This window comes from Acinonyx jubatus, chromosome C2 (genome assembly GCF_027475565.1).
Source record: "Acinonyx jubatus isolate Ajub_Pintada_27869175 chromosome C2, VMU_Ajub_asm_v1.0, whole genome shotgun sequence".
NCBI lineage: Eukaryota > Metazoa > Chordata > Mammalia > Carnivora > Felidae > Acinonyx > Acinonyx jubatus.
This window is the reverse complement of record NC_069384.1, coordinates 60,305,476-60,332,351: the sequence shown is the minus strand read 5'-3', so window position 1 is coordinate 60,332,351 and position 26,876 is coordinate 60,305,476. Positions and strand designations below refer to the sequence as shown.

Here is a 26,876-nt window from a genome sequence, read left to right as displayed (position 1 = left end):
TAGAGTGGCAATGGGGCCAAGGGTGCTAGATGTCTTGGCACTCATTAGTTATGGCAATTAGCACCATTTAGATTGATATATTTCCAAAGTGAAAGCATGACTTGGAGCAGACAAAAAATGATGATGGCATTTGTGAAGGTGGAATGACATTGACCAACAAGAAACAGAAGAAATAAAGCACATTTAAAAGTCTTGGAATATTTGAAAAATTGATTACATGATAAGACTGTTTCAACATAAGTACAATTCCCCGAGGACTTATTAATGCTTTGGTAGCATTAAAGTAAAATTAAAAGACACCAGGGCAGTCCACTTTAATAGCTTGCTGGCTTGAACCCCAATACATAATGTTCTTGTAATAGTTTATGGGTGACTGCAGTAAATTGGTAGTGAATGTTTTCCATTTTTTGGCTCTTCATATCAGATCTGCTCTTAGAGAACATTTTGTTCTGAGAATATTATGAAGGCAATTGATCTAGTTTAGAAGTTGCTTGACAATTTTAGTACAGTGTTAACTTTTCTTCCTTCTAGATTGTGTGATTTTTGTCCTTTGAGCTGAGGTCAAATTATAGTTTGAACCTTAGCTGTTTACTCACTTACGACTAAATACTTTGTAAGTACTGCCACAAAAAAAGAAAAATCTAATTTTTTCCCAATGCCTTAGTTACCTATCTGTCTTTTAGATAGCAGTTTAAATCTGTCCTTCTTCTTGACAGAGAAAACAATTTGAGATGGATTAATTTTGAACCTAGATAGTTTGTTGATGAATCACTAATGATCATATTGAAGGGTTGTATTAGAAATAAAAAGAGACTTATGATTCACGAAAAGAAATTACTGTATTTTAAACAAAATGAAGGCTGAGAATTGTCTGGGATTTAGTGTGCGGAATTCTCTAATATGGGGTGCCCCGAGGCACTTAATGCATGTCCAATCTGTTTTTTAGTTTTTAAGCAGCAAATACTCATGATGTACATACAATAAAAACAAGTTACAGACTTAATAGAAATTGAAATGGTCTCAATGTTAACATTAGACCCATGGAAAATTAGGCGATATCTGAGTACCTTATTCGTTCTTTTAGTCTTCAGTGTGCCTAGGAACATTTGTTTCATATAAAAGTTATATTGAAAAATTAATGGACTGAGGGCGGAAAGGGAATTTGAAGGAATGTGAAATAAAGTCTGGTTATATACTGAATGCAGGTGGAAGATGTTTGAGGAACATTTATGAAACAAAGTGTAGTCTCTTCCTACTTCGGTCCAGGCTTCCAAAAGCGACAGGAGAGTCCCTGTGGTTATAGAAAACTGCAAAAAAAATTCTGGTCGGACAGAAAGCTCTGAAGAGGTGGCACTGAAGCAGTAGAAGGAAAAACTGAGTAAATAAAAGAAAAATGCAGGGAGGAGCTAGAAATAATTAGAGAAGAAATAAAATGCCTCAACAAAAATAAGAACAACAAAAATTCCGGAGATGTCAATGCAGAGCAGTCCAGCTGACAAAAAAAGATTTTAAAATTGTGTGTTCAAGAAGCAGAGATGTTTGGAAATGAAGTATTCGATTTTTCCTGTAAGAGTTGACAGGCGAGGCATTACTGGGCAACACTACACCACATTAGGATTAGTTGCTCTTTTGCAAATGTACTTGGAAGTAAAGTCCTGAAAGCCACATGTCTTCAGCCACCTGAAGCACCCAGGGTCTTAGGTAATATACTGCCTGTTGTGGTTTATGGTGTATACCAGAAAGACAAATGATATTTTCAAATTGGTATGTGTGTGAGCATGGTCATGCTGCATCTATGGAGTACCAAAAATAATACCAATCAGAGTCAATCAACATAGTCAATTTAGCCTCAGTGTTTTAAAAATCCTTCAAAGTGTTTTGTTAAATCCCATGAAAGTGGTTTTGGTGGCAGAGGTTTCAGATCTTTACGAATGATAATGAATTCGAAGACACATAATGAGAAACACTATAGTGAGGTCTAGACAGATTTAGATAAATTAATGACCCGACTAGATGATGGCAGCCACAGTCTTTAACTTTGAGTAAAAGAATCTTAAAAGCAGCTCAACGAAGAAATATTTTCTTTTTCTCCTTTTTCTTTTAAAAACAGTTAATTGTCTTTTTTGAGAGTAATAGAGAAAAGATGAAATGTAGAGACTTCATTGTACTGTACTCATTATATTCTCTCTCCTACCTAACACATAAATCTAGTTTGCTTCCTTACATTTATTCATCTCTTTCTTTAAATGAACATATATTACACATATGTACTTTTTATATATGGAAATATATTTCATAATCTTCTATTTATGCTTATATAGTAAATCTTTTAGAACATTTGCTGAAATATTTGTTTGGGGTGGATTGATTTTACATCAAATAGTTCTATTACAAATGAAGGCTTTCCTTCTATTAAATGTTACCTTCTTTTAATACCATAATGAGGCAGAACATTATTGTTACAGTTTAACTTTGTGTGGTTGGATGTCCTATAAGTTGTAGAACTCTAAACTAATTTAAATTTTTGGCAGGCTGTTAGATTGAGTAAAGGACAAGAAGCAGTCATGGACAACAGGTTTTTTTATCTCTTAGTTATTTCTATAACTCGTACTTTAGCAGACGATTTTTATCTTGTGACAAAAGTCAGCTTTACATTTTGTGTGCTATTTGATTCTTCCTTCATATATTTGGAATACCATTTTTAATTTATGGTATTTTTAGAAGAAATCTTTAACTGTTCTTTTCCTGGATAATAACTTGCATGAGTAAAAAGAACTTCATGTTTGAACTTTTGGTATAATTCTGATTTCTCATTGAAGTCAAGCTTAAACCTATGAAGTCTAGCAGCAACAACAAAAGCAACCTTACTGAAAAAGCATTATTATGTTGTAACATAATAATGTCTAACATCTTACTGTAAAGATGGGGACAGTATATATTTTTATGTATATCATATATGCACACACAGTTTATTAAAATCTGTATTTATGTCACACTACAAATATTACCAAATGAAGTTTCTGTGTAATGAAGCTGCTCTTTTCAATGATATCCTATATTGTGAAAAGTTTTTAAAATTTTCGTATAATGAATGCAAACATGAATCCTTTCAAAAATAACCATATTTGCCTGTGTCCTGCTATACACACTGAGGAGGTCTGAAAGAAGGACAATACCATCATTCTGTTGCAGTGTCAACACGAAGTTCTACTTTTACTATTTAGTTTCCTCTCCTCCATACCCCCAAAATCACCATCCTTTAAAAAAGTATATTCTTACAATTAGAATGGTTGTATCATTGTTAAACTAAGTATTACGTTAAAATATTTCACACATTTCTATGGAGAATGTTGTCCTTGTCCTCATTTAAAAAAACAAACAAAAAACTGAGAAGAGGCATCTTAAACATGGCTAGACTTTCAGATCAACATAAATATGCAATTTACACATCAGTCTAAGGATTTAGGAATTGATTGCAGTTTGAACCTTTTTTTTCTGAACAGTGGCAGTATTTTGGCCTTTAAGACACAGTATTCAAAATAGTTTGAATAAAAAGTAAGAGAAATTTATCCTGGAGATTAGAATATTTCCACATAATAATTCAGGTGATCTCCTTTTTTAAAAACCTAATTTATGGAAAGGTAAGATTTGCAAAAAGAGATAAATTAAGGAACAGTGGCTTGTTATATGGAAATATGGCTTACAAAATATTTTAAAAGTATAATTTCTTTATAAAATTTGATTTGCACTTTATAACATAAAAAAGAACTCTATATTCTAAAACTCATATTTTTTAAACAAATGCAACCATCTATTAGGTAATGCAACTTTATGCATCTAAATGAGTATTATTCTTTGTAAAGTAGTCACCTTGAGAGATATTTCTTCATTTAAATAGTAGAGCCATTGCTCTAAACATCCTAATGTGTTTGAATTGCCTTTATTTTTATTTTTTATTTTTTTTTAAGTTTATTTATGTTGAGAGACAGAACAAAGGAGGGGCAGAGAGAGAGAGGGAGAGAGAGAATCCCAGGCAGGCTCTGTGCTGTCATCGCACCTGATGTGGAACTCAAACTCACGAACTGTGAGATCATGACCTGAGCCCAAACCAAGAGTCAGGTTCTTAACTGACTGAACCACCTAGGTGCCCCTGAATTGCCTTTAGAGGTAACAACATAAACTTTTGAATATTTTCACTGACCATTACTTTTAATTTGGTTTGATTTTTAGAAATAGTCAAGAGTAATTTAGAGCCATGTTTACTGAATAGAAACAAGTCTATTGCCATAGCAAAACCTGGCCCGTTCTGACTGGTACAGTTCTCTAAAATCCCTTATCATTTCCTCACCTCCAACTCTGCAACGCAATTGCATGCCCTTTGTCCCATCCACTCCATTCACACTACTCTTAGAATTCTAGGGGTATGGCCTGTCTGTTTTGCATGATCAATGAGGGCATTTTTTTTTTTTAATACAGAACTGACAAAACCATTTATCTTGTGTGGCTTTGTGCAGTCTCTAAAAGCAATTTCAAAAGAGGTATAACTTACAGTGCTTTGAAAATGGTAGAATTATGGAATAAAGATACTACCTCCACTGCAATAGAGGATATTTAAGTCTTTGATTTTTGGATATCTGATATGTAACTTCAGTACAGTGCAGTAAATATGTACTGAGCATATATATTATGCAAAACACTGTAGTAGGCGCTGAGGCAAATTGCAGAGAATAAATAGAGAGGGGAATACTTTTCAACGACTCTACTGCAAGACAGTGTTCGCTTGGAGTTACAAAGCACTACATAAATACAGGAGAGAGAGGGATTTGTTTTAACTGGGGCATGATGGATAAATTGAATATAGAAGGACACAGATGGAAACCTTGACGGGTGAGGATGGAAGAAAAGACATTCTAGGGAGAAGTAACTTGCTCAGTTGTAGAGCAGGGTTTATGTGTTTTAAAAAAATGAAAATTTTACTTTTTTTTTTAAATTTATTTATTTGTTTCATCCTTCTGTGTGTGTGCCCTGTATGTTTTTCTTAGTAGTCTTGTCTGTGTCTTCCTCTTGCTGTACCTCCTTCCTTTCATTTTTATCTTTTCCTTACCTTCCTTATCTTTTCCCCTCCTGTTTACATTTCCCCATCTTTTTACACAGAGACAACTATTCTCCTGAGGTTAATATATATGCTTTCAGTTCATAATTTTACTATTTTATATTTTAAATTTTCCTGTGTGTCCCCATGAAATTGGTGTAGTTTTGAATATTAACAAAAGTTATACATACATCATACCTTACTATAATGCTGTGGTTTCCAATGTAGGTACCAAGGTGCTCCCAGAGTGCCACAGTGAACCTACACATGTGTTGTGGGGTATTTTCAGTTTTCAAGAGAAACGTGGCAATATTCCACATTTTTCAAACATTAGGTCAGTCACCAACTTGAAGTAGTTCACAATTTCAACATTTTAATTTCAGCATTTAATTTAATAATATTTTAATTATTAATAAAATAAATTTAATTTAATCTCGATGGTGTCATGTGTTTGAGAAGGTGGTTTTTTTTGTCAAGTGCTGTCATAGAAAGCAGGAACTGTGTAAAAATTGATATAGAACAGGAAGAAAAGGTGGCCACATCCATTCTGATTCCAAGGCTTGAGAAGTTGTGCAATGCTCAACAGGTACACACATCCCAATAATAACTAAGGATGGTTATGTAAGCGCTGAATTAACATAATATTTTTCTTTTAATCTGTGTTTATTATTTTTTGTATGACCACTAAGTGGCTGGGACATAAATACTTATTGAGTTGCTTAGAGCTAAACTACAAAATAAATGGTTCTGTTAGGTATATTTTTAGGCTAAGTTTGCTGTGAAAACATTACTAAGACACTAAGGACTCTGTTAAAAAATAAGAATGAGACATTGAAGGTTCTTGTGAACTGAGAAATATTGAGTCATTCTACAGCATATTTTGGTTTCACTTAACATTATCTTTATGATTATCTATGTTGGTACTTACAGACCCAAGGCATTTTAGCCGCTGTATATAGTCCTGTGCATTATTCCATTGTGTGACTGAGCTTCAATTTATCCATTTCCTACTGAAACACATTTAAAAGTTTCTTCTCTTCCCTTCCTTTCCCTCCCTTCATTCCCTCACCTTCACTCATTTCTTTATTTCCTTCCTTCCTTCTTTCTTCCTTTCTTCTTTCCTTCCTTTTTTTTCTTTCTTCTTTTTTATGTTACAGTCATTGTCACAGTAAATATCCTTGTAAATATCTCCTTGTATAAATGTGAGATAACTTCTGTATTTGAATTGCTGGTTTAGAGAATATACATTTTTTTAACTTTACAAGGTAAAGGTAAGGGTGTGAGAAATTGGTCTCCAGATTTTTCTGAGTTCTCCTTTCTTCATACCTTTTCCAATTAGCGATATTGATAGACTTTTAAACTTTTGATAAGAAGATAGGGTAGTGTATCCATTTGTTACTTTAATTTAATCGTTTTATAAAGTTGAGCTTCTCTTCATATTCTTATTGGCCAAACACGTTTTGCTGTCTCTGATTTCTCCATTTGTATTCTCTCAGCAGTTTTTAAAATTATAATGCTTTTGTTTTGTTTTGTTTTTTCATGATTTGTTGATGCTTGTTATATATTTGGATAGGAATGCTTTATGGGTTATATATGTTGCAAATAACTTCTCTTAGTCTACTGCATGTCTTTTATTTATGTTTATAATGTTTGGAGTTTTTTTTGTTAGTTTATATTTGAGAAACGATGTTTTTTTTTTCTCAGTTAATCTCTGAATATGGTAATATGGTGTGTATCACTTAATATATTTTCTGTTTTTATTGAGGTAAAATTGGTATATAAGATTATATAAGTTTAAGGTGTACAACATTATAACTTGGTATTTGTATATACTCCAAAATGATCACCATGATAAATCTAGTTACTACCAATCACCATAAAATTGAACCCCTTCACCCATTTTGCCCAACCCCTTCCCCTCTGGTCACCACCAGTCTATTCTCTGTATTTATGAATTTTTTTTGTTTTGTTTTTTTAGATTCTGAATATAAGTGAAATCATATCGTATTTGACTTTCTCTATCTGACTTATTTTACTTAGTATAATACCCTCCAGGCCTATTTGTGTTGTCATAAATGGCAAGATTTCCTTCTTTTTGATGGCTGGGTAGTATTCCATTGTGTATATATACCACACCTTCTTTATCCATTTATCCACTGATAGACACTTAAGTAGTGTCCATATCTTGGCTATTGTATATAATGGTGCAGTGAACATGGGAGTGCATATATTTTTTTGAATTAGTGTTTTTGTATTTGTATTTTCTGATGTTGAATAATTCTTACATTCCTGGGATAAATTTCTTATAATTATTATGTATTTATGTGTATATGTATAAAAATGCACATTCATTTTGCTTTATTTGGTTTGTTATTTCATTTAGAATTTTTGCATCTAAGTTCTTAAGTGAGATTGACTATACTTTTCCTTTCTTGTGTTCTCTTTTTTACTATCAATTATTGATCATAAAGTTACTCAGGTTTTCTATTTCTTATTGTATTGATTTTGTTATGTTGCACTTTTCTGGGAAATTGCCCATTTCATTTCAGTTTGTAAGTTGATTGTCCTTCAGTTGTTTAGTATATTCTCTCATAATATTTTAATGTTTCCTCTATCTTTAGAGATATATTCTCTTCATTCTTAGAGTTTCTAATCAGTGCCTCTTCCTGCTTAATATTTAATGATTAATAATATTTTGATCAGTATAGATTTTATTATTAGGTTGAATTTTGACAATTTCATATGGTTTAAAACAATACTTTATTGTCTTTTCAAGGAACCAGTTTCGGCTTTTTAAAGGACCTATTTTAGCTCTACTGTACTCTACTGTACATAAGTTCTATGTCATTAATTCTTGTTATATTCTTTATTATTTATTTCATTCTTTATTTGGCTTTATTCTGCTATTATTTTTTAACTTGCTAAGTTAGATCCTTAACTAATTAATTTTAGAAATTTTTAACATGTAATATATGCACTTAAAGTCATAAATTTTCTACTAAGTACCACTTTAGCTGCATCCCACAGGTTTTGATATGTAGTGTCTTCATTGTTGTTTAGTTTTAAATATTTAATATTTCCATTATGATTTTTTTGACTCATGGAATATTTATAAATGTGTTTTTTAGTTTCCAAATATATAAGGATTTTTAAATTGTCTTTTTGCCTTGATTCCTGATATTATTGTATTGTGGCCAGATAACATGCTTTGTAGGGTATGAATTCTTTGAGTTTGTTGAGACTTCTTTTATGGATCAGTTACTGTTGAATTTTATACATACTACACATAAGTTTGGCAAGAACATACAATGCTCGAGGGGAAAAGTTTCTACACACCAGCTAGTTCAAAATTATTAATTATATTGTTTAAATCTTCTATATCTTTACTGACTTTTTTTTTGGCTCATCTCTTGAAGTATCTTCTGCCTCGGGATTCAGTCTTTCACTTTGTTCACAGTTCTTTCGGAATTTCACCTTAGAATGCCTTTTTATCAGCATTCTATCTAAAATACCTGCTTCTTCACAAAAAGACACACACACACACACACACACACACACACACACACACACACAGAGAAGGAAGCAAACCATAAGCCATAAGACTCTTAACTATAGAGAACAAACTCAGGGTTGCTGGAGGGAGGTGGGCTAAATGGGTGATAGGCATTAAGGACACTTGGGGTGAACACTGGATGTTATATGTAAGTGATGAATCATTAAATTCTCCTGAAATCATTATTACACTGTATGTTATAACTTGGATTTAAATAAAAACTGGAAAAACCACCTGCCTCTTCAGAACTTCTCTCTATTTTCCCTCATCCTGCTTTTTCTTTATGACATTTGTTAGTATGGGACATTGTATTTTATATTTTATGTTCATTGTCTCCCTTACTGGAAAATACACTTGCTGAAGACAGGAACAATGTTTTATTCACTATTGTTACCTTCTGGGTCGAAAATCATACTTGCCTCCAACAGGCATTTAATATATATTTGTTGACTGAATGAACAAAAGAATAGCTATTTCTGGTATTACAGTGAGCTCCTTTTCACTTGAAGGAGTTTGTTATGTGAGAGTTCTGTGGCTCCTTCCAAAGTGTTTTGGCATTCTCTTTTATCCCATGACCCTAGATCTGTGCCCATAAGAGTCTAAAGAAATCCAGATTGTTTTTGTGTTAATGTTTAAACTTGGATTTTATTTTCTAAAAGAATAGTGTAAATGCTGACTCCTAAGGTGCCTATGGAACATATCTGGGTTTCAAATATCTTTCATGTGACTTTATACCACCCAGAGCCCTAAGAAGAATTCAGGCATCTTTACTGCTTCTCCATGCTAGTCTAGTTTTTTCTACACCTTATGGAGGGGGAATCCATTAATAAGCATGTTTCAATTGTTCCTCCTTGCCTCTCTTTGGATTTAGGTCTTGTCTGTTGCCCATGCTTTGGTGTTGATATTCCATATAGCATCATAAATACCTGGGTATATGTGAATATGATGCTCTAGGGTCCAACAAGGCTTTAGCTCCACCCTTGGCTCTACCTTTGAGTTCTCTGTTCTTTTCTGACAATCAGAGATTTCCCTTTCTATCTTTCATTCTAACTTGGCTCAGTTTTTTAATTATCAAAATTATCCTAAATATCTGTGTATTTGAAGTGGAGAGATATAATCACTAGTAGAATATGACATATTTATTGCAATTAATAGCATTTCCTACTAGCCTGACTACTTCTTATAGGTCCATTAGGCACTTTATGTGAATCTTTGTCATGTTTGTTTATAGCATGGTAATTCTTCAGTGGCTGACATACTTCTGTATTGTCATATCAATAACCACATGTGATTTTTTCAAAGAAAATATCCTTCAACAGTTAACATCATGCAGTGTGTATTTCTTTGTGTGTGTGTGTGTGTGTGTATGTGTGTGTATGTGTGTGTGTACATGATGGGAGGGAGAGGGAGAGAGAGGTCAGAGCTTAGGTGGGAAGAGAGACCATTATGAAGGAAGTAATAGCTGAGGAGAGGACGGGAGCTAGGGCGAGGATGGGGTGTGGGTGAGATTGCAGTAAGACAGCTTGTAGCTAAACAAGACAAATATTTGGCAAAGCTGCTTTAATTCTTTTCAGTGAGGCAGATGAACTTACAGAGTCAGATAAATGATCCTAATGCCAGTCTGCTCTCCCCTTCAACTTCTTGGACCTGATTTCTTTTCATATGTAGCTAAACTTGTCCTTTTGCTGTTACCTGAGTGAAGTTGAGAGGTTTGCACTTACGCTCAATTTTTGGTACTTTGTGATTTGTGCTGTGCTCATGTCTACAGAGAAAAATCGGTCCCTCAGAGTACAAAGTAACTGTCATCTTGATTGTATGTGAAGGCTTCTACTCTATCATGTGATATTAACAGGAACCCAGGATCAGCAAACCTGTGTTCTTTTGGAACTGCTTTTCTTCAGTATTTTCAATACATAGCAAGAACATAGGTAATAAAGGAGGTATTCATGTTTCACAAGTGAGACATGAGCACTCCATCCTCTTTTGTAAATATTGCAATGTTTTGCGATTCTCTTTCATATCTTTCAAAAGAGAAAGAATCTTCAGTTATTTCTTTAATGAATCAGTTACTCTATGAAGATTTTGAGAATGTTATTTTGCAGACAGATTCAATAATCTTATCCCTATTGTGTAATTTAGTGGTAAGCTTTCCACATTCATCTTACCTGGGAAGGTCAAGCTTTTTATGACCTCAAAAAGTCGGATCCTTGTTTTGTACAGACAATTACCTAAATGTTCCCATTATTTAGAATGGATATTTCAACCATCTCAAGGTTTACTTTTGCTAGAATTCTCAAGTGTTTTCATTTATTGAATACTGAATACAATTGAAGCAGTTTTTATAATATTATCTAAAAATCTTATATTTTCTTATTTTATTTTAAAATTCATGGCTGTATGATGTGCGGATGTAACATAATGGCAAACTTTACATTTAAACGTTATAGCTGTAGTGTTTTTACAGTAGTCTGGTTGAAGCCAAAAAAATATTTTGACACCATAGGCTCTAGAGATTTATGTAGCCAGAAGAGATAAAGCAGAATTGGATGTCAGAAAGGTGGATTATTGGTTATCACAGATAGAAGGGCTGATAGGTTAATGAAAGCTTATTGGCACGAGAATTTATTATAGCAAATGTAAAGTGGAGAATAGAAAATGATAGTGTTACTGATTAATAGTTTATCTCATGACAATGTGGATCAATGTGGATCATTTGGAATCTTTTATGCACCAAATTTTAGTTTAATTGTGTAGCTATTTTGGTGTTGGGATACAATTTTGAGAAGCATAAAATGGATTTAAAATGTCTTTTAAAAATAGTTATCAATAAGAATCAAGTAAAGGGATATTTAGTTCTTTGGATATATGAAGGTATGTTCTAATGGAGAAATTTAGATGACCTAAAGGAATTTGAAGGAGAAACAATTCTTATGATAGATGTAATGAAAATGTAACTTGAAATAGCCTGACATTTTCAATAAAACACTGGCAGAGAAATCAGTAAACATCTTGAAGACAAAGGAATCATGAGCAATGAACAAAATGAGTTTATTACAAACAAATCATGTCTGACAAAATTAATAGTTGTTTAAAATAGAATTGCAAAATTAGCATGGATAAAGGGAATATATTTTTTAAACTTCAACCAAGTATTTACTGTGGCTTTTCAAAAATAATTTTAATGTTAGGATACAAATAATCTGATGTATTGGATATTTATGGAAAGACAATGAATCATATATAAGGCCAAAATGTAATGCCAAAAATACCCCCAAATTGATTGTGGGATCAGATGGAAGTGACAAGGGTGACCTGAGGGGTTTAGGTCCCTTGACATTCGCATCATTCCCCCCAGATAGTATTATAATTCATGTAAAATCAACATGCATATCTCACAAAAACAGCTTCTGACACAAGTCGTCATAGTACCCCTTCCAATTAAATTGTGTTGTTAAATCTCCTCTATGTAGAAATTCAGTAGGCTTTACTGGTGAATTTAGATCAGTGGTCAACAAATCTGTCCTACTGTTTATTTTTATTATTTTATTATTACAGTGCACAAAGGTTTCTTTTTCTCCACATCCTCACCAACCCTTCTTGTTTCTTATCTTCTTGAAAATAGCCATTCTCACAGGTGTGAGGTGATTTGCTTTTCATTTGCATTTCCCTGATGATCCCAAAGTTTTTGTAAGTAAAGCTTTATTGATACAGGCATGTCATTTGTTTATGTATTTATTGACTGTGGCTGCTTTCTTTTTTTTCTTTTAACGTTTTATTTATTTTTGAGACAGAGAGAGACAGAGCACGAACGGGGGAGGGGCAGAGAGAGAGGGAGACACAGAATCGGAAGCAGGCTCCAGGCTCTGAGCCATCAGCCCAGAGCCCGACGCGGGGCTCGAACTCACGGACCGCGAGATCGTGACCTGAGCTGAAGTCGGACGCTTAACCGACTGAGCCACCCAGGCGCTCCTCCTGTGGCTGCTTTCATGAGATGATGGCAGAGTTGAGTAATTGAGACAGAAACTGTATTACCTACAAAGCCAAAAATGTTTATCATTTGGCCTTTTACAGAAAGTTTGCTGATCCCTGGTTTAAATGAATGATTTTTTTTAATCTTTAGAAGTATTTAGAATTTTTGTCGAATATGGGCATAGGTAGAATATTTGTACACTGAATGAGGGAGGCAGTGAATCTGTACATGTTATACTTAGGGTCTAGTCGTACCCTGCATCTTCCATCTTTCATGGGTATTGACTCATCCATTTTAGCAATAAACATCCAAAATGAGATATGTGACACTGTCACTGCCTTCATTCAGTTAAATTCAACTGTTCTTGACGTTATAAATGTTGATGATGATATATCAGTAGGTTTAATGGGGGAATACAGAGGGAACTGTGGTTAAGAAGAGCAATGATGTTAGTCTTAAGTATCAAGACAAGTTAGGTCTAATTCTATGATACTCTCTTTTGTTAAAACTCTCAAGTGTCATCAAATGTATCTTGGATCTTTCTCCTAAATGTAATTATGTTAGGGGTAGAGCATTCCTCAGTCTGGGATTTAACTTAAAAAAATCATATTGTTCACTGTAGGTAAAAATATTTACAGATTGAATATTAACTCCATAATTATTTTTGTATATATTTATTCATTCTTCAGATATTTGAGTGCTTACTGTATGCCAGGCATAATGCCAGGGGAAAGTGATTTGGCAGTGAATTACATGTAGCTAAATTGGTAGGATCCCTAATGTAGGAAGACACACAGTGAATGAGTTTTTAAATAAACAAAATGATTGCAGAGAGTGATAACCTATGAAGAAAATAAAACTGGATGGTGGAGGAAAGAGTGACTTGGGTCAGAAAATATGGATAACGGGATAAAGAATAATGGGGTGCCATTTGAGCTGAGACTGAATGATGAGAAGGGGAAGCCACCATGAAATGATCTGGGGGAAGAGCCTTAGAAGACCAAGTTCCAAAGCCCCAAACAAGTGTGGCTTGATAAAGGCAGAGATAGAAGACAAGTGTGTCTGGATCCTAGTAAGAGTTTATGTGTGTCATGTTAATTTGAGATCCATATTTGTGTCTGTGTGAGAGTGTTAGTGGGAATAGTGCATAAGGATAGCCTTCTGTATGTATGTCTTTATGATCAGATTTTCAAAACTGAAATGTGTCTGAGCTAAAATGAGAGTGATTGAACTGATCGTATTGGAATCAATTTTTTGTTGAGTCCAAGGGAAGACCATGGAGAGATGTGTGGATAAGAATAAGAAAAGAGAGAAAGCATTGAGATAGAGTTTTGGAGAAATTGGAGATTAGCATTCGTTGTTTGGCTCCCAGGCCATGTAGATTTCAATTACATGAACACTCCTTAACATATTATAGGCCTCAATAAATGTTTGCCAAATCAATGTATACTGGTTTAAAATCTTATCTGATTGGATTGGAGGGTAAAATTTCTTTATTATTTGGAAGACAGAATACACAACGCAACCAGATTATGGAAGACTTTATAAACCAAACACATTGATATTCTACGTGATTGGGAATCATTACAGGAAATAAGGTAATGGCTAGATGATTTCCTAATATTTGTTTTATTATGGCATATAGGATGAGTTAGAGACAAAAGTTGCTGAAGATGTTATTTTATTTTGACCAGGTTTTCATTCCCAGCCTGACTTGGCTGCTTTGGAATCAATTACTTCATAAAAATCCCTGGGTCTAATGAAGAAAAGCTGCCTCAGTTACCAAGGTTCTTTCTTGTTCTGCATTCTTGCATCTATATTCCTGTTAGCCTTGTGCTGTGCTTTTTTTTCCTGTTTATCTAATCTTTAACCATTTTTAGGACTCTGAACATTCTGCCTTATTTTGCCCTTTTATATTTGTATCTCACTGGTACCTGCTTAATTGCATTTATGTGTGAGGAATAATTGAATAAAAATTAAATGGAACAAATTTTTAACTGAAAACTCTTCTGTACAAACTATAAAAATGGAATTTTTTTCTTTGTGTCTTTCTTTTCTTCTTTCCTTCCTTCCCTCCCCTCTCTCTCTCGCTCTCTCCCTTTCTTCCTCTCTTTCTCTCTTCCTTTATTCCTTTCTTACCAGCCTTTGCTCTTTATGGGACTACACGAAATATTAAGGTTGGTGCACTGAGAGCAGATGAGACAAGTATGTCTCTATCTCTGGGAGCTCTCAATCCGTCAGTGAGAAGGATATGCCAAGGAAATGTTCATGTTGTTGCAGCTAACTTAGCCACTGGAGCATCTCATAGGCCCTCACCTTTGGGAACTGTGATTATGACACTATGGGCCATTCATCCTGTTGTCTTGGTTGGCCTTTAGACTGTACAATCATTGAATTTTGTATCTCACTGGAACTTTTTCCAAAAAGGAAATGAAGGGTCAGATTTTATTGTAGGATTCCACATTTAGTGACATAGTGACATTTTGTTTTTTTCCATCTGGGCATTTAAGTGAACAGCAGTATATAATTGCCAGCTGCACACAGGTGGTGCCAGTTTTGTCAGCAACCTAGGAACAACTCCTCAAATGTTTATGTCTGGGAAAACCAGTATGAATGTGTCTTGCATGGTAGTGAAGACTGTATTGTGTTAAATACACAACCACGCAAGAAAACCCATCAGCTCATGACACTGGAAACGTAATATTGTTTGCAGAAGTGCAGACTGAGTGGCCAGACTGTGAATGCATCCTTGTTCTGCCATTCAGTAGAGAGGCGATCTTTGGTGAATCACATAATCTCTCTATGCCTTAGTTTAAATGTCAATAAAATGTGGAAAATGACATCTGGTATCTAGGTACCCACCACCTAGAGTTTTTGTGAGGTGTAAATAAGTAAATACACATAAAGTACTTAGAATAAAACCTCACTACAGGGAATGTTTATGTATGTGCAATTATCTGATAATTATTAGATGTAAAGGTGAACATTAAATAGCTTTCTCTCTGACACTGCCTCCTCTAAGAGTTAAAAAAGTGTAAGAAAATTGTTGCCGCTTCTAGAATGTGGAATGATTTGAAAACAGTACTATTTTGTTTTAAAGCTCAAACTCTGGTAGTGCAATTATCCTAAAAGGAAACATACTTAACCTTTAACCAAGACTAAATTAAGCAGAGTTGTTTTTACACTCCCCTTTTAGAGGAAAGGAAACAAATCATAAGAAAGTACTTCACTATTAAAGATGTCTTCAAAAAGCAACTTTAAACATCCTTGTTCTGCCTGGGATCACTGTGTTGTCTGTACAATCTCCAATGTGTATGCATTTACAATTTTATAAAATTCTAAGGCACGTGATCTTTTTGTGGGTCCCTGGACTCCTGGAAACATATAAAATTTTGAGAACATGTACACTTTTCTAGACAAAGAGATCCTTGGTTTTCTATCATCTTCTCAGAGGGGCTTATGACCACCCCCCCCCCCAAAAGATTAAGGGCCATCCTCTATGGCAGTATAAATTTTTCATCTTTAATGAAGAAAAAATTATAAAACCCTATTTACCAAGGCAGGGAAATCTGCTAGTACATCTTAGGTTTTTAGTTAAAAGAATCAAAACAAAAACTTTATTTTCTCTGGTGAACACTTAGCTAGCCAGAAATTTAATTAGCTGGCCTTCCAGGGAATCAGTATTTACTTGTGTCAAGCAGCAGTCATTCTTAGCTGAGCTAGTATTTTGTCCAGAGAAAATGATAAATTTTATTTACTGTTCATTCTTTATTTCCTTATAGTTTCAGAATTATTAACATTTTCCATAGTTTTATAGTGGTATATTTCTTATGATATGCTTAGGAGCAAGAACATTATATAAATGCTCCAAAGCCAGTATTCTATCAATCTCATTAATATAATTTAGAAGAGAACATTTCTACTCATTGTGTTGAAATGTATTGTGGAGTAGGGTATTTGAAAGAGGACAATGGACAATTAGAAAGAAGGAAATTTTACTGACCTCTGAAATCTTAAAAATGTGTTGTATTTCTAATGCACTTATGCAAATGTTTAAATTCATACTTACTTTGATGTTTTTAAATTGCTTTTATTAAAATGGCTTAATAGAATATTTTAAAATAATTGATTATGGGTTCTTAGAAAGGGTACACATTCCAAGCTCAAAAACTTTAAAGTTTTTAGTGGAAGGAGATTAAATAATTCAGAAATGCATTCTGTTTACCTCTTAATAATTAAGCAGGTTAGACGGTGTACTTTTTATAGTCATTGAGTTTTAATTTATTTATTTGTTGGTGTGTTGGTTTTTAAGAATTTATTTAAGGCATTCTGCTATTGGGAAATAAAAATGAACAGAGTAAAGCTGCACATAATAAAGGAAAGGGGTTGGGTTACTTTTAAAGAGACAAGTGACAAAAAAAGAAATTGATTGGATTTCAGGGTTAAAAGAAGTGTTTAGTACATAATCTTTCTGAACTTTTCCCCTCTGTTTGGAAGAGAAACTGAAATACTTAACAGCCACTATGACTGAGTCAAGTGAATAGTCTTTTGTTGTTGCCCTAGAGGCTGGTTCAGTGGAATTTGATTTGATCTTAGATGGCTTCATTATGGAGTTTGGCCAGGTCACTTTTATGGATTCTTGGAGACGTCTACCATAGAACTTATCAGATTCTTCGGTGCTTTAAAAACTCTGGTAATATCCTAAGCCAGAATGAATACCTTCATTCTGAGAAGCACCATCATGGGCTAGAACTGAAGTAGCCTTTTCCTTTCTTCGAGGGACTGCATCTTGTCCTCTTAACCATGTATGTACAGGTTCTTTCTGAAGTTTTTTAGGGATTATAAATTGGTTTTCATTTTTCATTTTTGATGAGATACAACCAAACTTCATACCTAAATTTTTATTTAATGAGGAAGACTTGTTTTCTATGATTATTGGTAGAGAATAGCCTTTAGCAGTTTCTATTTATTTTGTTCTAAGTTATCATTGCTTGCTTTTTATTTTTACTTATTTGAAATTGTACCTATAATGGTTCTATCACTGAAATTGATGCATGTTTTATCTGTTTTCTCTTATAATAGTATGTTTACTATATAAATATACCCTCAAACTTCTCAAGTTTTCTTCATTCCACTCTGTGTATTTCTTTGAAAATTTGGTTAAAGATGTGATCGATTAAAGTTTGGCTTCCAGAAATCTAATAGATACCATTACAAGTGGTTGCTGTTTTTGCCAAATCTTATTTTTCTTTCCTTTGTTTTTCCTTTCTTTTTTCTTTATTCTCTTTCTTCCCTCCCTCCTCACTCCATCTTCTTTCCTTCCATCCTTACTTTTTTTTTTTTTTTTTTTTTAAGTCTATGCAGCTTATAGAGGTAAACTTCTAGGGACAGATAGACTTTTTCAACAGGCTTACTTAACATTTCGGAAATCTAGTAATATATTATCTAATCTTTTTTCTGCAATATAGACTAGGACTTGTTTTAGTGACTTTTACGTTTATAAAAAGTAATTTGTGTTTATTGTAGAAAATTTGGAAAGAAATCACAAGAAGAAAAATATCTGCCTTAATGTTACTCTCTGAGATCAGTACTAGGAATAATTTAGTGTATAGGTCCTTACATGCTTTTTCTAATGCATAAATGCTTTTTCTGATACATATATACATACATACATAAGATCTACATTTATTTACTCATATTATCAAACATTGTGTGTAGTCTATATACATATATATCATATGAAAAAATTATTAAAAATTGGGGCACCTGGGTGGCTCAGTCAATTAAGCATCCAACTTTGGCTCAGGTCATGATCTCCTGGTTCTCAAGCCCCGCGTCAGGCTCTGCTGACAGCTCAGAGCTTGGATCCTGCTTCAGATTCTGCATCTCCCTCTCTCTGTGCTCCTCCCCCACTCATGCTCTGTCTCTGATCTCTGTCTCTCTCTCTCTCTCTCTCTCAAAAATAAGTAAACATTAAAAAAATTTAAAAGCATTGTTAAAAATTGTTACTTATTCATACCATTTTGCAACCTGTTTATTTTAAGTTTATTTATTTATTTTTGAAAGAGAGTGCATGTGCACATGCACACACAGTTGGGGAGTGGCAGAGAGTGAGAATGGATGCTGGGCTCCATGTGGGGCTGGATGCAGGGCCAGAACTTATAGCCGGTGAAATCATGACCTGAGCTGAAATCAAGAGTCAGACACTTAACTGACTGAGCTACCAGTCACCCCTGCAACCTGCTTTTTAAGCTTCATGATGCTTTGTAAATTTTCACTTGCTGTATTTAATGAAAGCTTATTATTGTATCACATATTATTTATTTAACCAGTTCACTGTTATGGAATATTTAGGCTATTTTTTTGCATTTTTCAGTACAGATTAATTATTAAAGAATATTCATTACAGATAATTATTTATTGTAGATTAATATTTTTATATATCTTAGCTTGTATATCTTTTATTGTGAATTTCCTATTCATTTGAAAAAATGAGATATTTCTTTCACTTATTTATTTACGAATATTAACTCTATGATGTCATATACATTAAAAAAATATTTACCCGTTTTGTTGGCCTCAATTTTATTCAAGATATTTTTTGACTTTGAAAAATTTTTAATTTTAAGTAGTCAAATTCATAAATCTTTATGCTTAGGTTATAATCTACTACTACTGATTATGTGGCTTAAAACATCTTCTCACCTTGGAGTTCAGAAAATTATATACATATGTTTTCTTTTTTTAATTTACATCCAAGTTAGTTAGCATATAGTGCAACAATAATTTCAAGAGTAGGCAGATTCTTTAATGCCCCTTACCCATTTAGTCTATCCGCCCCCCACAACCCCTCCAGTAACCCTCTGTTTGTTCTCCATATTTAAGAGTCTCTTATGTTTTGTCCCCCTCCCTGTTTTTATATTATTTTTGTTTCCTTTCCCTTGTGTTCATATGTTTTGTATCTTAAAGCCCTCATATGACTGAAGTCATATGATATTTGTCTTTCTCTGACTAATTTCGCTTAGCATAATACTCTCTAGTTCCACATACGTAGTTGCAAATGGCAAGATTTCATTTTTTTTTGATTGCCGAGTAATACTCCATTGTGTGTGTGTGTGTATACATATATACATATATATCACATCTTTATCCATTCGGGTATGTTTTCTTTTTTTTTTTAATTTTTTAATGTTTTTTTTTTGTTTTGTTTTTTTTGTTTTTTTTTTTTGAGAGAGAGAGACATAGTGCAAGTGGGGGAGGGACAGAGAGAGAGAGGGAGACACAGAATCCAAAGCAGGCTCCTGGCTCTGAGCTGTCAGCACAGAGCCCGATGCTGGGCTCTAACCCACAGACCATGAGATCATGACCTGAGCTGAAGTCGGAGGCTTAACTGACTGAGCCACCCAGGCACCCCTATAGATATGTTTTCTTACAGCTCTTTGATTACTTATTATATTCAGATGTATCAATCTGATTTATATTTTGGTGCTTGGGAGGAGGTAGAGAAAAATCTCAACACTGTGAAAATGCTACCCCATACTAGAGTCCCTATGGTCTGTTCCACTAGTCTGTCTCTAACATTGCCTGTACCACACCATCACTTATTTCAGTCTTTGGTAAAAACTCACCTTGTTCTCTACTCATTTACTGCAGAGTCAAAACCTAACACTTGATATTTTTCTGTTGTAACCTCCTATTTTATTTTATTTTATTTTATTTTATTTTATTTTATTGTTTTGTTTTGTATTGTTTTGTTTTGTTTTAAAATTTGAACTAACTTTAAAGCATCAGAACTACTAAAGTTAATTTTAGTCCAATTTAGTTAAATAAAGATTTATCAAATGTTTGCTATATACCAGTCCCTGTGCTTGTTTTAGGAAGACATAAAGAATTGGAAGCCTGTGTGGTAGAGTCCTTGCGCTAGAAAAATGTATTAATCTGATGGAGGCAAACAGAGCATGTAAATGGTCAAGATAGTGGCCTAATACTGGTAACTTCATTTTTATTCTGATTCTTTTTACTCTTTTTTTTAAAATCTATGACTTATTGACTCTAGACATTGTATAACTTTTTCCTTCTTATCTTTCTTTTAAATCCAGAAGAGATTAAGTGACAGTGATTTAACAGAGTCAGATTGACTCAGCCATATGAAATATGATGACTTTATATATAGTCTGTTACTATTTCTAATTAATGAAATGATAATTTTGTCTTCCTGTTTTCAGTTCTATAAATTTTTATTGAATATTTGGTAGGCATTATTTAAGGAGCTATAGGGAAAGAAAAATGAATGTCTGACAAATTTATAATTTAGTGGGGAAATTCATTATTTATAAAAAAATAAGAGCAATATAATAATAGTTATTGAGAGTATTGTTTGCTGTGTGCATTGTAGAAAGCAAGGTAATATATACTAACTTGTTTACCTCTTGTAATAACCTGTAATAGTCCTCCAGATAGTTTTTTGACTCTCTCACTTCATGCACACTTTTCCTTATTGTCACCTCCTCTGAGAAGCTTTCCTGTGCAAACCTATTTAAAATATAAGCCCATGTAACTCTCAATGCTGTTACCTCGTGGTTTGTACTCACAGTACTAGCTATATGACATTATAAGTTTAACAGCTTATTTGCTTATTTGTTTTCCACTGCTAGAATGAATATTGAATGGAAGACTAAACAATGGGTTGTAAATGTTTAGAGTTGCAAAACAGCAAAGTTTAATATACAAAATTCAGCTTCTTTAAGCCTAAATTTCTTTATCTGTAAATGGATATAGACCTAGTGCCTGTCTCATAGGTTGGTCAAGCTGTTCATTCTTTCATTTGGTAAATATTCATTGATCTTCGTATGTGGCAGACACTCATTGTGAAATTGGGAATACGGTGAAAAATACAGTGTCTGCCCTTGTGGCACTTCCATTCTAGTGGGGGAGACAATAGGTAAATTAAAATTACTTTTATAATATATCATGTAATGGCCAAATTAGTTTTCTCCAAATTAAATTTCCCGACCTCATTTCTACAATCTGAACATTTTTTCCCTATTCTTTGTTATCCTCTGTTTATCCATGATGAATGGTTCTGATCTCATTCCTCCTAAAAGATTCTAATTTTCAGTGCCTCTTCTAAAGTTTGGCGTTGCAGAATAACTGTTACTCATGTATCCTGACTATGACAGGGATATCACCTTCCTTTTCTCTATCCCATTTATCAGTACAGCTTAAACTCAGGTTTGTTTTAGTTTACTAGTATACTTTGTTATTTGGTTCTTTGTTTTCCCTTCATAAAATATTACTTATGCATATTAAATATCCAATCAATTAACCTTAGATCTTTCTCATTTTAATATGTTGTTGTTGTTGCATTTTTGTTTTTTGTTTGTTTGTTTATTTGTTTTTACTGTAGATGCACTGGCTAATAGGATTGGCTTCTGTTCATGTATGCGTTTCCATTAGTAAAACTGCTTTTGAGACTTTGAATGGCTGAATCTCTGTGGAGATTATTAGTTAATATGACATCAAGGTCATCATTGAAATTTCATAGCAAATTTGGAGGCATAGCTTTCCGAGGACGTAAAATATCAAGTTCAATTTTTAATAGGACAGTTGTTTCTAGTTAATTTTTTTTATATTCAAACTCACTAAATTGGCTTTAAAGGCACCTCAACATCCTGCCTGCTTGACTGCTCCCAGTCTCAGCTTTGATTCTATACTATCATATACATTTGGATGGAAAGCAATGTAAAAGTGACTCATCCATTTGTTTGACATCCCTGACTCCAAATCTGAGTAGGACCCTATAATCATAGCTTTCTTACTGAGACAGGAAACATAAAGCCATGTTCTAATGTCAGTGCATTAGGTACTATGCACCAGTTTGAGCTATATTGGACATGTTAGCTAGCCTCTGGTCCCTTTTTTCTTCCATCCATTTACTTTTCATTCTCTGGATTATCTTCCCTTATGCAAATCTCTTTTACCTCATTCATTGTTTTGGGGATAGCGCCTGTGTTTTATCTTTGAATTTTTCCTAACTCATCAGTACTTACCAACATATTGTACACAGCAGATCTTTGCAAAATCTCTGATAATGAAGAATAAACAAATACATGGGATAAAAACTATTTGGTATTAGTTTTTTTATTTATAAAAACATAAGTGTAAAAACCTTTAATTGTGTAAATTAAGAAATCCTAATCATACTGTAATAAATACCCTGGTCTACATCTAAACCCTGTACACACAGTGACTTAAATTGTGTATTCGTGCCACACTTTACTATGTACTTGTACTGCATATACACAAATGAATGTGTTAGCCTTTATTTTTCTTTTGAAAACTGTAGATATTAGTTGACATACACAAACTCAGCTATATACTTCTCATGACTGGTCATAAATATGCTGTGGAAATGTAAATTGTTTCCTTGAAGATTTTTAATTTTAAGTATTTTCTTTTTACAGTGACACAAAAAGAAGTATTAAGAATTGCCCTTTGAGACTCTGAAGGCTGAAGGTAATGTCCAGTGATATTTTCTTGAATGGGTTTTATCTTCTTGAAAAGTTTCGTAATATTTAAGGTCTTGTGTTGACTGTATCAGGTCTTTCCTTTATTGCCCCTTAACACATTAAATATCTTTTTCTATGTCTACCTAAAAATAAACTAAAATTACAAGTCAAAAAAGAAGAACCCTTGTGTTATCTCAGAATGTCTCAGCCTAACTGGGTGTTGCTATACGTCTTCTTCCTTCTCTGTGAGAATGTATGATGGCCCTTCCCTGGTTTTGAAATCAGTTGGGAACTCTTCTGATTTTTTACCTTGCCCTTTTCTTAAATAGATTGGCTCAAACCCAAGAAGTCAGCACCCATTTCTCCTCAGGAAGAGCTTTACAACTAACTATAAGTGATAAAATGCATTTGTTGCGGGCAACAAAACTGTACGGGAAACCATGCAGATGAGATTTAGTGGCTACTCATAGCGAGAAGTCCAGAATTTCAGGCAAGAAGTTTACAATAGACTTGCGTTACTGCATTGTGTGTAAAGAGCTCATAGGGATTGAAGAAGGTTTCTGAGACAAGAGGGGGCTGTAATTACTTTGCTTCTTACATGCATGGTTAGATCTTCCAGCGAGAATAACATGGTAGGGTAATTTATTATAGAAGAGTAAATCACGGATTACATTGGAGGGGGATGGGGCGCTGCAATCCAACCATCAGTTTTGTGAATACATACACTTAAGCATGTGTGATAGCTTGTTTTTAATTTCTTTACACCAGTGCACACCTCAAACATTCCGTTTAGCAGTGGGATATGCAAATTGTTCCAAATGCAGCAGCAGTACTTTCACCTGAATGTCAAAACTGTCAGAGAGCTTTAAATCAAATCTTTATAACATTTTTAAAAACCAGCCAGCCCCAAGATTGAGGCACCAAACTCACTGCAAAGACTTGATTCCCATACTTTCAAAATGCTCCAGTATGTCAACAGGGTAATGTCAAAGTTCTAATTCACCTGCTTTCTAATTTTAACCTTTTAAGGATTTTATTTTATTTGGCTTAATTACGATATTTTCTACAAATTAATGATAAATGCCTTGATTAATAAAACCAAATGTCAGAGAAAATGACAACTTGATGAAAAATTAATACTCGGCAATATTTTAAGTTACAGAAATATGAAACATGTACTCTTAAACCTCGTACTTCATCAGCCCTTTTTGAAGGTGGGTAGCAGCAGTATTCTTGCACATAAGTTTCTACAGCCACATGTGTAGATGCATTTTGGCAATATAATTGTCAGCTGTTGTTTTTACTAGTAGCTGTTATAGATAGAAATATATTCTTAATTTTCAATCTCTCATTTTCCTCATAATATTATTTGTTTTTATTTCACAAAATCAAGGTAAACTATTTTAGGTTAGTTACAGAGGTGAAGCTACCATATTAAGCATCCAAACAGCAATATGTGTGTGTGTGTGTGTGTGTGTGTGTGTATTTTAAGAGATCTCATGGTATAAGATGTAGTCATTGGTGATTGGATATCTGTTAGACTATTAATTCATTTGGTTATGAACATTTCAGCTGTAATATTTAGAAGTTATTCAGTAAGAATATTATATACGAAGGGAGAGCACCTCTGTTTCAAAGGGAAATAGATTTTAATATAGGGATTTACTTTTTTTCAATATTTTTTTCCTGAGGTTTCATTAAAAGACCTGAATACCAATAAAGAGTTTTAATTTGCCTTTTTTCCTATAAACTGTCGGTTAGATTAAAAAAAAACAAAACTAAAGAACAAGAAATATGACTGTTTTTCTTCTTTTACTGGAGATCATGGAGCTAAAAGATTTTTAAAGATTCCATGTATTTTTCCATCTTCACAAACGTCAGGATGACTTTTGGATATGAATACTTAAATATTCGATTAAATGTTATGCAGACATGGTACTACACAGGAATTATAGTCTGTGTTGGTTTTTTATTCATATTTCACAGATGAAGCTGCCAGCCAAATGAGGGAAGTCACAATGACCTCTTCTGTGTTGTGCTTTTGTTTGGTTTGGTTGTTCAGGGATAAAAAAAACCCCACATAATACACTGTCAGTGAAATGGACACACTTTGACCATCTGTTCACATAACGACATGATGGTCATACCTATCAACAGAAATTTCTGCCAACTAATGTTAAAATCACTTTTTGGGGATAATATGTTGGGAATTTCTACATAGGTGTTTCAGGCCTGTTGCTTTGCAAAGGAAGATAAATAGACATAAATGTTGGTCAGCATCTTTTCCTAAGGGAAAACATTCTTGCATGGAGATTTCTAGTACTGTTTAAAATTGGAGATGGATTGTGCTGAATCTTCCTCTAGCTGGATATAGGTTTTATTGTTTTTGTGTATTGCCTGGTTCCAGACATCCAGTCTGTACTGGCAAAGCTGCTTGATGAGTAGAGGCCACCAACATCGCTGTCCTGACTGCTTACATACCTGCCATGAATAATAGATTTGTCAGCTAGTTAATCACTACATTGTAACTGTCTCTGTTCCTTCTTAGCAGATCACTGCCCAGAGAAGTTTAAGTTCCCCTGTAACACAAAGCTTCTATTATGTGTCTATACCTGCATTTATTTGTATACCAAACATCTATTCTTCTTTTTGCAAATACTGATAAATAAGACATGTCACACTTTGTTGACAATTCTTAAATTACAATGTTAAACAACATACTTTTCCCCCTTACTATATTCATCTGCCTTTCACCAATTTACTTCCATGTATGTACCAATTAACTTTTATTCATTAGTAATGGGATTTGGTCAAGGAAATACTAACAGCTACCTCACAATTCACAGTTTTATAAGTTTCTCATTGAGATTCTAATTATTTGGGGTGAGTACTATAAGAGAATGTCATCCTTTCCCCAAAAATGTTTATGAACAAAGGAGATAGACTAAAACCCAAAATAATCTTAAAAGGCTCTTGCTTGATGTTGCATTGTTTCTAGAAATGAGAACAATTGACCTAATGTTATACAGTTAGAATCTTTAATTTCAGGGAGTTGGAGTTGATAATTTAAACTTGATGCTGGTGTTAACACATACAATGATCATCTAATGTTCTTTGAAGAATTTTATGGAATATTAAATCTGTTAGACTGTCTCTTATCCTACAGAAAAAAAAAACCTGAAAATAAATATATTTCCTAATGGAGTTAAAATACATAAATTTCCAGTTTCAGTATTTATAATTTGACCATATCTTCTCTCTAAATGACTTTTAGCCCCTTTGGAAATTGTGTTCTCTCCTTTAAGTTTACACTGCTTTATTCTGCAAGCTCAAGTAATTGAGACCTTACTGGTTTGAAAATAAGGCAGCTTCCAGAGTAGCCTACTATATAACGTAAGTACCAGTTCCTCTGAATAGGATTCATTTACCTTCATTTCCCCTGCAAGCTTGTATTTATTAATGAATAAAATACACTCATGAAACACACTGCTAAATAGATCAGTCAAAAGATACCAAGAAAAACCGTGAACATTGTTCAAGATATGTAGGGGATTTGTGTTTCTTGCCTAAATGATGATTTCATTCTTCCTCCCTATCTACCATCCCCCCCTAATATCCAGGTCTCTCTTTGTATCCTTTAGTGATGACAAGATGTTTTTTATTCCTCTAATGAAGTGGGAAGCAGATTAACATGCTTTCTTCTTGGGAATTAGATTACTTATTGTAGTACTGCTCAACATATCTTTGTAATGC

General features: G+C 33.7%; 1 protein-coding gene across 39 annotated transcripts in view; it reads left to right on the top strand.

Moving 5' to 3' along the window:
* Positions 1-26,876, top strand: part of ZBTB20 (zinc finger and BTB domain containing 20) — a 762,566-nt gene that overhangs the window by 125,960 nt on the left and 609,730 nt on the right. For all 39 annotated transcript variants that reach the window (XR_008298139.1, XM_053221871.1, XM_053221870.1 and 36 more), the window contains one exon: positions 23,079-23,130. The gene's annotated coding sequence lies outside the window, so the exon portion shown is untranslated. The remainder of the gene's footprint in view (positions 1-23,078; positions 23,131-26,876) is intronic.